Source organism: Carlito syrichta, unplaced genomic scaffold, assembly GCF_000164805.1.
Source record: "Carlito syrichta isolate Samal-C Ts95f unplaced genomic scaffold, Tarsius_syrichta-2.0.1 Scaffold298795, whole genome shotgun sequence".
Classification (NCBI taxonomy): domain Eukaryota; kingdom Metazoa; phylum Chordata; class Mammalia; order Primates; family Tarsiidae; genus Carlito; species Carlito syrichta.
In genome coordinates, this window is record NW_007242891.1 from 1 (window position 1) to 14,867 (window position 14,867).

At 38.1% G+C, this 14,867-nt stretch overlaps 1 pseudogene; it reads right to left on the reverse strand.

Annotated features, from left to right (window-relative positions):
* Positions 1-7,413: 7,413 nt before the first annotated feature.
* LOC110595366 lies at positions 7,414-14,734 on the reverse strand (annotated as a pseudogene).
* Positions 14,735-14,867: the final 133 nt, after the last annotated feature.

A 14,867-nucleotide genomic window follows, 5' to 3' on the forward strand; every position in this document is an offset into this window, starting at 1 on the left:
ATTTAATGGGTATTGCATTGAATTTGTAAATTGCCTTAGGTAAGATGGACATCTTCACAATGTTGATTCTTCCGATCCATGAGCATGGGATATTTTTCCACTTGTTCGTGTCAGCTTTGATTTCTTTGAGCAGTGCTTTGTAATTTTCATTGTAAAGGTCTTTCACGTCTCTGGTTAGGAAGATGCCAAGGTATTTCATTTTTTTTGTGGCTATTGTGAATGGAATTGTGTTTTTTATTTGGGTTTCTGTTTGTTTATTATTGGTGTAGAGAAATGCGATTGTCTTTTGTACATTTATTTTGTATCCTGAGACTTTGCCAAAGGCCTTTATCAATGTAAGGAGGCCTTTGACAGATTCTCTTGGGTTTTCAAGATACACAATCATATCATCTGCATAGAGAGATAACTTGACTTCCTCTTTTCCTCTTTGAATACCTCTGATTGCCTCCTCTTCTCTGATTGCTCTAGCCAGGACTTCCAATACTATGTTGAACAGGAGGGGAGAGAGTGGGCATCCTTGTCTAGTTCCAGTTTTCAGGGGAATTGGTTCCAATTTTTGTCCATTTAGGAGTATGCTGGCTGTGCGTTTCTCATAGATGGTTTTTACTATTTTGAGGTATGTTCCCTGTATGCCTAGATGTTCAAGGGTTTTTATCAAGAAGGGGTGCTGGATTTTATCAAAAGCTTTTTCTGCATCTAATGATATGATCATGTGGTTTTTGTTTTGACATCTGTTGATGTATTTAATTACATTTATGGTTTTACGAATGTTGAACCAGCCTTGCATCCCAGGAATGAAGCCTACTTGGTCATGGTGGATGATTTTTGAGATGTATTTCTGAATCTGGTTGAGAATTTTAGCATCTATGTTCATCAAAGATATTGGCCTGTAGTTCTCTTTCTTTGTTGGATCTTTACCTGGCTTGGGTATCAATGTGATGTTGGCTTCGTAAAATGATTTGGGGAGAGTTCCATCTTTTTTAATCGCCTGGAATACCTTCAGTAGGATTGGTATCAGCTCCTCCTTGAATGTCTTGTAGAATTCTGCTGGAAAGCCATCTGGACCAGGGCTTTTTTTTGTAGGAAGTTTTCTTATTATGTAGTCGATTTCCTTGATTGTTATTGGTCTATTTAGGGTCTCAATTTCTTCTTGTTCCAACCTAGGTAGGTTGTGTGATGTCAGAAAGTCCTCCATTTCCTTGTTTTTCAAGTTTGTTTCCATACAAGTGTACATAGTTGTCTCTAATGATCTTTTGTATTTCTTCAGGGTCAGATGTGACTTCATCTTTTGTGTTTCTGATTGTGTTTATTTGGCTTTTTTCTTGTTTTTTCTTGGTCACTCTAGCTAGGGGATCATCAATCTTGTTTATCCTTTTGAAGAACCAGCTTTTTGTTTCATTGATTTTTTGTATTATCTTTTTGTCTTCTATGTCCTGGATTTGGGCTTTTATTTTGGTGATCTGGATTCTTCTGCTGAAATTAGGGTTTTTATGGTCTTGCTTTTCCAGCTTCTTTAGGTGGCTTGTTAGATTGTGAATTTCTGTTCCTTCCATTTTCTTCATGTGTGTTTGTAGGGATATAAATTCCCCTCTTACTACAGCTTTCAGGGTATCCCAGAGATTCTGGTAAGATGTTTCTTCATTTTCATTTGTTTCCAGGTATCTTTTTATCCCTGTTTTGATTTCGTCATTGACCCAGGAGTTGTTTAGCATCATGCTGTTTAGTGTCCATGTCTTTGTGGGTTTTGGGGGGACTTTGTTGTTGTCAATGAGTATTTTTATTCCACTGTGGTCCGAGAAGGTGTTTGGTAGAATTTCAGTCCTTTTAAATTTGCTTATGCTGGATTTATGGCCGAGTATGTGGTCGATCTTAGAATATGTTCCGTGTGGTGATGAGTAGAATGTGTATTCTGTGGTCTTTGGATGGAGTGTTCTGTAGGTATCAATTAAGTCTATTTGGTCCAAAGACACATTAAGGTTCCGGATCTCCTTGCTGATATTTTGTCCTGATGATTTGTCTAGGTTTGTGAGTGGGGTATTAAAGTCCCCAGTTATGATAGTGGTAGATTCAATATCTTTCTTTAGTTTTCCAAGAAGTTGCTTTATGAAAGTTGGCACACCTATGTTGGGTGCATATATGTTTAGGATAGATATTTCTTGTTGATGGATTGAGCCTTTTATCATTATGTAGTGGTCTTCTGTATCTTTTTTGATTTTAATAGCTGAAGGGTATATGTCTGAAATAAGATCGCTACTCTCTTCTTTGTATTCCGTTCACTGAAAGTTTGTTCCCATCCTCTTATTTGAGTCTGTGGGTGTCCTTTCTAGTGAGGTGAGTCTCTTGAAGGCAATAGATTGTTGCCTGATGATATTTTATCCATTTTGCCATTCTATGTCTTTTCAGTGGTGCTTTTAGTCCGTTCACATTTAGGCTAATAATTGAAATGCAAGAGTTGATCCCTGCCATAAGGTTCTTACAGAGTTGTTCCTGTTTGTTTGTTGTCTTTCTTTGGGTTTTGGAGTTGGTTCATGTGTGTTTTTAATCTTTTGCCTGTACTCTTGTGAAGAATGCTGTTGTTCTTTTTTCTTTTTCTTCTGTGTTCAGTACTTTCTTAAGTGTTTCTTGTAGAGGTGGTCTGGTGGCAGCATAGGTTCTTAGGGATTGGATATCTGGAAAAGATTTCAATTCTCCCTCACTAATGAAGCTTAATTTGGCTGGGCAGGTTATTCTTGGTTGAAATTGTTTCTCTTTTAGAACTTTGAACATAGGGCTCCAGGCTCTCCTGGCCTGAAGGGTTTCTGTGGATAAATCTGCTGCTATCCTAATTGGTTTTCTCTGGTAGGTAGTCTGGCCTTTTTCTCTTGCTGCCTTTAGGATTTTTCCTTTCATAGCTACTTTGTTTAGGTGAATTATTATGTGTCTGGGAGTTGGTCTTCTCATTTGTTGTCTTGCAGGGGTTCTCTGGATCTCTTGTGTTTGAATTTTTCATCCTTAATGAGATGAGGGAAGTTTTCTTGAATGATTTCATGAAATGTTTGTTCCAGTGTGGCTTCTGTTTCTCTTTCTGCCTCAGGAAGCCCAATTAGTCTTAGGTTTGGTCTCTTGAAGTGATCATTCATCTCTTGCAGGTTTTGTTCTGTCTTTTTGAGCTTCTTTTCTATGCTTTTGACAGTTTGGGTTAGTTCTGTGTTTTGGTCTTCGAGCTCTGATATTCTTTCTCCTGCTTGGTTGATTCTGCTTTCCATGCTTATTAGTCTGTTGTTCATTTCCATCACAGTATTCTTTACTGCAGTCATTTCTGACATCAGCTCCTTCCTATTTTCCTCTTGTCTCTCCTCAATTTTTTTAGTTCTCTCCATTAATATCTTGATGTCTGGGTTTGTTGCATGTAACCAGTCATTCTGGGGACTCTTCATTGTTTGTGTTCCAGAATCTGTTTTCTCAGTGTCTGATTTCCCAGGGGTCTGTGTAAGACCTATATTCTTCTTTTGGTTTTTCTTCATTTGTGTGGATTTTCCCCCTCCCTACTTTTCCCTTCCCTCCACGTCACCATCTTCTTTAATTCTGTTATTCAGGGGTAAAGGGATTGGTTTTACTTCTGTTTGTTCAATCACCTATTCTTTATGTATGTCCTCTTCCTTTGTTCAATTCTGAAGTTGCACTGTAGGTTGGAGGTGGTCCTTTTTGCAGTTTTGAGATGTACTCAAGGGGAGAGCTGTGATTCAAAATCTGTCTGCAGGTCCTGGTATTCGCTGACAGGTGTGAGGATAATGTGGAACCCACTTCCCACGGCCCTGGAATCTGTCTGTGCAGTGGGGCTGTAGGTTTACTTCCTGAAATAAAATGTGGTTAGCAGAGGGGAGAGAATGGACATTGTTATTGTTGAGATTAAGCAAGATAACTAAACCCTGATAGAATAACAACCATCGGAATTCATTAGTATTTATGACACTCTATTCATAGTTTTGTATCCTGGCTTCCAACACCCAAGCTTCAGCAACTATTGAACCTACTTGAAAAGGGGATTGGAGAAAAGGCAGGGCTAGAGAGGTTTTTTCCTCACGCATTATAATAAACATGTGTTTATTTTGGTGATTCTAAAATCTACAGGAGCTTTGTAGTAAATGTGGAAAATTAAAGACGATAAAAAGAAAATTTTAATCGCCCTAAGACAACCAGCAAATGATAACTGCTCTAGACAGTACTTCTTAGGACTTGGGTAAAATCCCTTCCAGTCACTTCCTAACCAAGTATATATTCCTTTTACACAGTTGGGGTTACCTTACATTTTTTGTAGTTTATGAGCTCATTTATTATGTGCCAATGTCATAAAATAATCTTTGTTAGAAAAATTTTCAGGGCTGAATTACAATCCATGTTATGAATAAACCATAATTTATCCTGATCATTTCCCTCTTTTAGGATATTTAGGTTGTTTTTAAATTTCTTGCTCTTTTAAAACAATTATAAGCATTCTTGAAAATACTGTGTCTCACTGATTATTTTCTCAGGATAAGTTCCTAGAATGCAAATATTTAAGGCACTAAAGACATATTGTCAAATTACCACCCAGAAATGCTGTACCAGGTATCCTCTTGTTCAGAATATGAGATTGCCTTGTTATTCTATCATCATTCTGATTATTATAATTTTTATTATCTTTCTAGAGTGATGGGGAAAGTATTATCTCATTGTTTTATGTTTATCGATTTGCTTATTTGTGAAATTACACACTTTTTCACACGTGGATGGCCATAAGTATTGCCCTCTTAAGAATTAACTATTTATATCTTTGTCAATATTTAAATTTTTTAAATTTTAAAACTGTGAGGTATAAGTGGAGATTTGCTACATAAGTAGGTTCCATGCTGGTGAAGTCTGGGCTTCTAGCTGGCCCTTTCTTCCCGATAGTGACCCAGGTACCCAGGGTGTTGCCATGCCACCTTCTTCCCCTCCCACCTTCCCTAGCAGTGTCCAGCATCTGCCCATCCCACTCTCGTGCTGGTGTGACTAGTGGTCAGGGCCTGTTGATGAGTGAGAACATGCAGTATTCAGCTCTTTGTTTCTGTGACAGTTCACTTAGTATGATGGTCTCCCATTGCATCAAAGTTGCTGCGAAGGCCATGATTTTATTATTCTTTAGGGCTACATAATATTCCACCATGTATATGTACCACATTTTATTTATCCAATTCACTTTTATGGACATCTGGGTCGGTTCCATGTTTTTGTTATTGTGAATAATCCTGCAATAAATATGCGTGTGCAGGTGTCTTTTTTGTAGAGTGATTTATGTTCCTCTGGGTATACTCCCAGGAGAGGGATTGCTGGATTGTATGGAAGCTCAAATTTTAGTTCTTTGAGAAATCGCGACACAGCTTTTCATAGAGGCTGAACTAGCTTACATTCCCACCAACAGTGTAGAAGTGTCCCTTTTTCTCCACAGCTGCACCAGCATCTGTTGTTTTTTGACTTATTAATGATAGTAATCCTTATTGGTATTAGTTGATATCTCATTGTAGTTTTAATTTGCATTTTTCTGATGATTAGTGAGATTGAGCATTTTTTTAAATGTGTTTTTTGGCTGTTTGTATGTCCTCCTTTGAGAAGTGTCTGTCCATGCTGTTTGCCCACCTTTAAATGTTTTTTTTTTCTTTTCAATTCGCTTGAGTACCTTGTAGATCCCAGATTTTAGGCTTTTGTCAAATGCACAGTTTGCAAACATTTTTTCCCCCATTCTGTGGGTTGTCTCTTTACTCTCTTGATGGTTTCTTTTGCTGTGCAAATACTTTTCAGTTTGATAAGACCCCGCCTGTCTATCTTAGCTTTTGTTGCTATTGCTTTTGAGGACTTGGCCATGAATTCATAGCCTACTCTGATGTCTAGAAAGGTGTTTCCTATGTTTTCTTCTAAGATTCCTATAGTTCAAGGTTTTACAACTTAGTCCTTTATCCATTTTGAATTGATTTTTGTATACAGTGATAGGTAGGGGTTCAATTTTATTGTTCTGTATGTGGCTAGACAGTTTTTCCAGGATCATTTGCTAAATATGGTTTCCTTTCCCCAATGTTTGTTATTGATGAATTTTTCAAAGATGAATTGGTTGAGGACTTGTGCTTTTATTTCTGGATTCTCTGCTTGTTCTGTTGGTCTATTGCCCATTCCTGTTCCAATACCATGTTGTCTTGATTACTGTAGCCTTATAATGTAGTTTGAAGTATAGAAGTATGATACCTCCAGCTTTGTTCATTTTGCTGAGGATTGCTTTGGTTATTTGTGTCCTTTTTTGCTTCCATATGAACTTCTGTATTATCTTCTCTAGATTTGTGAAAAATGATGTTGGCAATTTGGTAGGGATCACACTGAATCTGTATTTTGCCTTGGGTAGGATGGACATCTTGACCATATTGATTCTTCCAATCCAAATCATGGTATGTTTTTTCATTTGTTTGTATCATTCTTGACTTCTTTGAGCAGTGTTTTGTAGTCTCATTGTAAAGGTCTTTCACTTCTCTGGTTAGGTGGATGCCAAGGTATTTCTTTTTTTGTTATAAATGGGATTATGTTTTATATTTGGTTCTCAGCCTGCTTGTTGTTGGTGTAAAGAAATGCAACTGACAAGCTGGGCATGGTGGCTCATGCCTATAACCCCAGCACTTTGGGAAGCTGAGGTGAGAGGATTGCCTGACTCCAAGGTTCGAGACCAGCCTGGGCAACTTGGTGAGACCTCGTCTCTACAATAAATGAAAAAAATTAGCTGGGCATGGTGGCACACACCTGTAGTTACAGCTACTTGGAAGGCTGAAGCAGGAGGATCACCTGAGTCCAGCAGGCCAAGTCTGTGGTAGCCGTTACCGTGCCATTGCATTCCAGCCTGGGAGACAGTGAGACTCTGACTAAAAAAAAAAAAAAGAAAGAAAGAAAGAAAGAAAGAAATGCAACTGACTTTGGTGCATTGATTTTATATCCCCAAATTTTTTTTCTCAGGGTGAGAAGATTTTTGACTGACTCTCTAGGGTTTTCTAGCTGTAGAATCATATCATCCACAAAGAGAGATAACTTTACATCCTTTTTTCATACTTGGATATTCCTGATTTCCTTCTCCTGCCTAATTGCTTTGGCTAGAACTTCCAATACTATGTTGAATAAGAGGGGTGAGAGTAGGTATCATTAGCTTGTTCCAGTTCTTAAGGAGAATGCTTCCAGCTTCTGCCCATTAAGCATGATGTTAGCTGCAGGTTTGTCATAGATGGTTCTTATTGTTTTGAGGGATATTCTTTTGATGCCTAGATGTTTGAGGATTTTAATCAAGATGGGATGCTACGTTTTATTGAATGCTTTTTCTATGTCTAATGAGATAATCATGTAGTTCTTGGTTTTGCACCACTTTTTAAAAAAATCTTTATTTCAGATAAAAACTAATATTTTCATAACTAGGATAAAGTAAACACACATTCTTACCTTGAGCCCATTATTCAAGCTAATTTAGGCTATAAATGACTTCCATGAATATTAGAGTTCTTGAGTTTTATTTGCATATTTGCCTACATGTTTCTGGGAAGCTTCTGTAGCCTTCTTGTGGTAGGAATTCCAGTTTTCCTGAATTCTTCCCTTTCCTTCAGATATTCCATTCTGCATTCTTCATGAAAGGCTGGATCATTATAGTAAGCAGTTAGACATTCTTTCAATGCAGAATTTTCTTTCCGGCGTTTTATTACCATAAGGAGTCCAGAGTCCTTGCAACATTTGGTAAAAGTTTGAACTTGTCCAGAACACCTCTGGCTTTTTCTCTCATTATTTTAGGAATCAAAACATCTTTTTCAACATATCTGAGATGCTGCTCTGTGGGGTCAGTGCCATCTCGGCGGCAAGCGGAGAGAAAGGCAGCGGAAGGGCGGCTTTGGGGCAGGCGGCCGGGCGAGCCAGAAATTAGCCTGCCGCCGCCACCTGCGCTGCCTTGGGAGCTTCACGCAGAAGGAGTGCGGTGCCCTGGGCGACGTTGGGCCGGGCCCCTTTCCCTCTTCCTCCCCCGCTTCCTACTTCCCAAGTCCCCTGAGCCTGCCGGTTTCTTTTATGGACTTGCAAATGTTGACCCTGCCCTGCATCCCGAAAATGAAATCCACCTGGTCGGGGTGGATGACCCTTGAGATGTGTTGCCGGATACAATCTGCAAGAATCTTGTTGGAACTTCTTCCATCCATGTTCAACAGGGAAATTGGCCTGTAATTCTCTTTCGTTGTTGGGTCTTTGCCAGTTTTAGGTATCAGGATGATATTAGCTTCATAAAATGAGGTAGGGAGAATTCCTTCTTTCTTAACTGCCTGGAGTACTTTCAATAAGAATGGTATAAGCTCTTTGTATGTCTTGTAGAATTCAGCTGAGTAACCATGTGGTCCGGGGCTTTTTTTGGCAGGGAGGTTTCTTATAACTGAATCGATTTCCTGGACCGTTATTGGTCTGTTTAGGGATTCAGTTTCTTCTTGTTTCAACCTTGGGAGGTTGTGTGATGCCAGGAAATCCTCCATTTCCTGTAGATTTTTTAGTTTATTTGCGTACAGATATTTATAAGAATCTCTGATAATCTTTTGAATTTCTTCAGGGTCAATTGTGACATTGCCTTTTTCGTTTCTGATTGTGTTTATTCAGACTTTCCTTCTCTTTTTTTTTTTTTTTTTTTTTTTTTTTAGTCAGTCTGACCAGGGGTCTTTCAATCTTATTTATCCTTTCAAAGAACCAGCTTTTTGTCTTGTTGATCCTTTCTGTGAATTTTTTTTTTTTTGTCTTCTGTATCCTGCAATTGTGATTTTTATCTTAGTAACCTGGAGTTTTCTACTGAAATTAGATTTTAATTGCTCTTGCCTTTCCAGCTTTCTTAAGTGTGACTCTGGGTTGTTGACTTGTGATCCCTCTATTTTCTTGATATGAGCATATAATGCTATGAACTTTCCTTGCAACACTGATTTCATGGAATCCCAAGAGGTTTTGATATGTTGTGTCTTTGTTTTCATTTATTTCTGTCTTGATTTCTTTGTTCACCTAAACTTTTGTCAATTTTTAAGACCAAGATTATGTTTCTTATGCATTTTTATATAATAAGCTCAATTTGTGACTTGCTTCTTAACATTTTTGTAATGACATTTTTGATTTATAAACAGTATTTTTATGGAATCAAACTCCCAATCTTGTTTGTCCTTTTTGGTTTCTTTTCTTACATATATGAACTGAAGGCAATTCTCAATCCCAAAGTCAGGTAACTAAATATTTACCTTTAGCATTTCTAATTGTTTTACAGCTCATTTTTATTTTTCTTTTGGACTCTTATAATGCATCCAAAATATATCCTGATACCAACTAACCTTTTTAACATCTGCTGGGAAAGTCATTCACTGGTGTACTCTGGATTGTGCAGTGATGAGTCCTTTCTGTAATATGTGCCTTGATTGGAGTCAATATCTGCAATTTGGATGTCAGCCTTTGTGATTTTAGATGTAAGCTTTATTAGAAATCATTGTTTTGATTTGCCCACAGCATCCTATTTTGTTATTGTTCTGCTTTTTATTACACCAAAACACGCACAGGAGTATACTAGAATGAACCTAAAATACCATTCACCCAGAACAACATTTATTGACTTAACATCCTTGTACCATCGATGCCCTTACTCAACCCTACCACCAGATTTCTTTGTGGGGCCAAATCACAGATATCACATCATTTCATTCATAAATATTCTAGAACATATCTCTTCCTAAACATAACCACAATTCCATTATCACCCCTAAAATATTTAACATGAATTTTTAAAATTCATCAAATACCCAGTCTACATTCAAATTGTTCTGAGCCTCTAATTTAAAAAAATTTTTGCTTATAAATTCCTTCATTTATTTATTTATTTCTGCTAAAGTTTTTTGTTTGTTTGTTTCTGTTTTCAAATGAGTAGTCAAATACATAAGGTCTTCCCATGGATACCTTTCCTGTTCTTCAAAATGCTAAGATGCTCCAGGTTTAGGTTGCACCCTTTCTCCCCAAGATCTGGAATCAACCATTTCTCTCAAAAGTGCTGGTTTCTTTGTGGGACTATAATCTGGAGTACTCATTGTCATGGTTTCTAGATCTTTGCAGTAGACACAGTTACTTCAAATTCAGGACTACAAGGAAACATACATGTGGAAATATGCATACTCATCATTTAATTTAGGATTACAGAGTTTTCACTTAATCTCTTCTCTGATACATCTGTATCTCCTCTTTTCCACATGAGAAACCTGATTCTCAAGAACACAGATAATCTGCCCAGCATCCTGAAACAGCCTGAGTAACTTTTAAGTTAACCCCTAGGGCTGTATATTTTAGGTCCATACTTGTAACTTCAAACCCCAAACCCTCATTTAAAAAGGTCTGGAGTCACAGATTATCAGGGAAGACTGGGTTTTTACTGATAATCACTCGTAGTCCAGATTGAGACCATTAACTGGTTGTCTTCCATTGGCAACAGACTGGTTCTGGTTATTTTTCTTTACCCTTTCATTGGCAGCTCTTGGATAGTACCAGACTCTTGTAGGGGCTTCTGTGCCTCCCTGCCCTTTGCATAAGCCCACTTCCTTTTTCCCCCTTACAACTATTAAAACCCAAGATTCTAGTGAACAGAGATTATTAGTTAATGCTCTTAGGCCAGCCATGGCTTTGGGGTAATGTATTACTCTATCTTTTTTATCTCTTAATTTTTAGGTCCTGGGCATTATTTTCACTTTTGTGCAAGCCCAGCTATACTTTTTTTTTTTTTTTTTTAGTTAGAGTCTCACTCTGTCGCCCAGGCTGGAGTGCAGTGGCACGCTCATGGCCACTCCAGTGTCGACCTGCTGGGCTCAGGCGATCCTTCCGTATCAACCTTTCAAGTAGCCAGAACTAAGAGGCGCACGCTACCACACCTGGTTAATTTTTTTTTATTGTAGAGATGAGGTCTTGCCAAGGTGCCTGGGCTGGTCTCGAACCCATGGGCACAGGCAATCTACTCACCTTGGCCTTCCAAAGTGCTGGTACTACAGGCTGAGCCACCGAGCCCAGCTCCAGCTATACATTTTAAAACAATTCTGTTCTACTTTATCCAGCATTTCTAGATATTTTGCTGCCATATTTCCAGAAATGAAAATCCTAGTTCATTTTTCGATTATTTCTTTCTCAGGAGTGAAAATATTTAAAACTTAATTTTTTTTCTGAGAATGACTCTGGACAGATGTATGCAATTTTACTAGTAGTGTTCTATGTATTCGTTATTTTGGAGAATTTCAGTTGCCACTTTATGAGATTTTTGTCTAAGTTTTTGTTACTGATTTCTATCTTTGTTACATTGTAGTTTGATTTATGCAATCTGAAATATATTTAATTTTTGTAAAGATTCTGTGACTGCAAATAATTTATAATCTTTGTTTATGTTCTAAAAATGATATATAACTGATAAAATAACTTTACTTATCCCTTATTCCTTAACTTAAGCCTTGTTTTTTTTCAGCCATTCCCTAGATTTCAGTCTCTTTTGCTTCCCATTGGAATTTTAAGAATTTTTAATAGAAATGTAATATAACTTTAAGATTGTTTCTAAAAATTCAGAACTTGATTCCAAGAAACTGTTAAAGATAATTAGCTCTCATCTTCTCCATATACTTAGGTGGCCAAGACATTTTTATGACAGAAGAACAGAAGAAATACTATAATGCAATGAAAAAATTAGGATCCAAAAAACCTCAAAAACCCATTCCAAGGCCTCTGGTGAGACCAGTTGAATGATTCTAAATATAGATCAGTTGAATGACTATGAGGAACTCAGATTTCTGCAATGTCATCTTCCTTTATTTTAATTTAATTTTATTTTTTGAGTCGAAGTCTTACTGTCGCCCAGGCTGGAGTGCAGTGGCATGCTCGCAGCCACCGCAGCTTTGACCAGCTGGATTCAGGCAATCCTTCCTCCTTACCCTTCCAAGAAAGCTGGAATTACAGGAGTACACCACCATGCCCAGCTAATTTTTTGTTTGTTTGTTTATTGTAGAGACAAGGTCTCACCAAGTTGCCCATGCTGGTCTTGAACCCCTGCGCTCAGGCAATCCTCTCACCTCCATCTGCCAAAATGCTGGGATTATAGGTGTGAGCCACCACGCCTGGCTATTTTTAAAAATTTACATACATTATCTAAAAACTCAACAAAAACCAAAATACACGCAAGTCCTTTGGAAAATTAGATATTCAAATTCAATAGTAAAAGCTTGAGCAACAACTTAAATTTATTTTTTAGTGAGCATGCAATAGGTGCTTAGTAAATACTGCAATGACACGAACTTTGTGGTTTGTTTGAACTTAATTTTGACCAGTTTAAAATGCATTTGTAATAGTTTTACCAGCTTTTGCTGGGGCGAAGTCGAGGTCATGCATACTCATTTCCACTTTATAAGCATTTATGATAAACTTTGTATATTCAAGGGCTGGCAAACTTTTCCTTAATGGGCCAGATAGTAAATACTTTAGGCTTTGCCAGCCATATGGCCTCTGCTACTGCTACTCAACTCTGCCATCGTGGCACAAAAGAAGCCATAGACAGTATAGACTACATGGACATGTTTGTGTTTCAACACAACTTTATTTAGGGACATGGAAATGTGAATTTCAAATAATTTTTATGTTTCACAAAATTTTATTCTTTGAATTTTTCCCCCAATTAGAAGACAAAACAAAACAAAAAAGTAAAATCATTCTGAGCTTCTGGGCTGTACAAAAACAAGTGGTTGGCTGGTTTGGTCTATGGGTTATATAGTTTGCTGACCCCTGGTCTCTATGAATCCTGCTTTATCAATACTATGTGGCAAGAAAGAAGCGGCACCCAGTGCCACTCTGTGCTTGCAGTCAAATTGAGGAGCTGGGATGCTGTATGCACATTTGAGAGCATTCGACTGTAAAGTAGCACAACAAGGACAGTCAGTGTCTCTGACAAGTGAACTTGAAAGCTTGGCCTGGCTTGGTGGCTCAGCCTGTTATCCTAGCACTTTGGGAGGCCAAGGCGAGTGGATTGCCTGAGCTTGCAGGTTCGAGATCAGCCCGGGCAACTTGGTGAGACCTCGTCTCTATAGTAAAATGAAATTTTAAAAAATTAGCTGGGTGTGGTAGCGCACACCTATAGCTCTGGCTACTTGGAAGGCTGAGGCGGAAGGATCGCCAAGGCCCAGAAAATCAATGCTGGGGTGGCCGTGAACATGCCACTGCACTCCAGCCTGGGCAACAGAGTGAGACTCCAACTCAAAAAAAGAAAAAAAAAGCTTTTAAGGCAGGGAGGGTCACTGGGGGCTGCAAAGGTGGAGCAAACAGTTTGAAAAAGGAGTTTGCAATCTAAAACATGCAGTAGATTTGGAGATTTCCATTTGAACACAAGACCCCAGAAAATCACAGGTGTGTTTAATGTACTGCTATCCCCAGCACTCAGAACAGAACCTAGCATAAAGTATGTTCTTGGTAATTATTTGTAGAATGAAAAAAAAAGTTTTTTCATTCTACAATGTCCATTCCACTAGGATTAAATATTTATATTGCACTAGAAATGTCTATCAATGTCAGGGCCAAGTATTTAGACTGTATCCTTTATATAGTGAGGAAGTTTTTTTTTAACCACAGGGTTGATGAGAAAATAATATTTGGGGATTATATCTATCAACAGTATAGGGAATTTCTGGTTACCGAAGTTGAATATAGCTTTTAAATGCCAATCTCACTTTGTAGTGCTAATTTCACTTTGAAGTTCTTATTTGAACTTGAGCCAACAAAAAAGACAAAGAGAATTTTTGTTTGCATTTGCATGCTACACAACCACTGACTCATTACCACCAGTTGGTCCTAGGTTTGGAATTAACTAAAAGACTCAAGAGACACGATATGTTCTCACATATTTACCAGTTTGTTTTGAGCAATGCAGAACACAGCCAAACAGAAGTTGCCGCAGCACAGATGACATCTCTTGGTCCCTCTGCTTCACAGGGCTAGGCTGCAAGAGATAAACGGGAAGTGGGCATGGACTACGTTACTACAGGAAAGTTGCCACCTTCATTTCTTGATAGCATGTTTATCACATGGCTCATCCAGCAGTAGGTGTCAAGTCACAGCCCTTCCTGTGAAGCTAAAACTCCTCGACCAAGCCTTCAATGAATGATTCTGATAATCAAGTACAATCTCATCAGTTAATGCTGCACATTCATCTTTACTTCTATATTTCAGAGAGTAGTGTTACATGAGATAAATCCAACATCATATCCCTGGAAATTCCTGAGTCTGAGCTAAGATTTCAATGGTTAGCCCTTGATCCAAAACTTTATCTTCCCATAGATTTTTTTTTTAAATCTCTAAAAGCTAAATATTATCTTTTGACCTTTGGAACAAATGAATAGCAATTCCATAGAAAAGAAAATCAGCTGTTTTAGCCAGAGCATTCATGTATTTCATTTCCAGCAACAGAACAAGAGGTTCGGAATAATTTCTGATTTCTCCTGAAGCATTCCCACAGGGTGGCTTCCTTATGTGGTTTAAAATTCATACTAAGGTGTAGGAGTCACTACACAGTCTAACTTGACATAGAGTGCTTTTTGATCATCTAATACTTTAGGTAATGTATACTCTTAATCTCCTCTATTTGTCTAAATGTTAGAATTAACTTTAAAACCAATACTTACCCTCCTTTACATTTCTTCTTGCCCCTCATTCTGGTTCCCTGGAGTGCACCTTTTTTTTTTTTTCTTTGAGTTGAAGTCTCACTCTATCACCCAGACTGGAGTGCAGTGGAACGCTCCTGGCCACCACAGCCTCAACCTGCTGGGTTCCGGCCATCCTTCTGC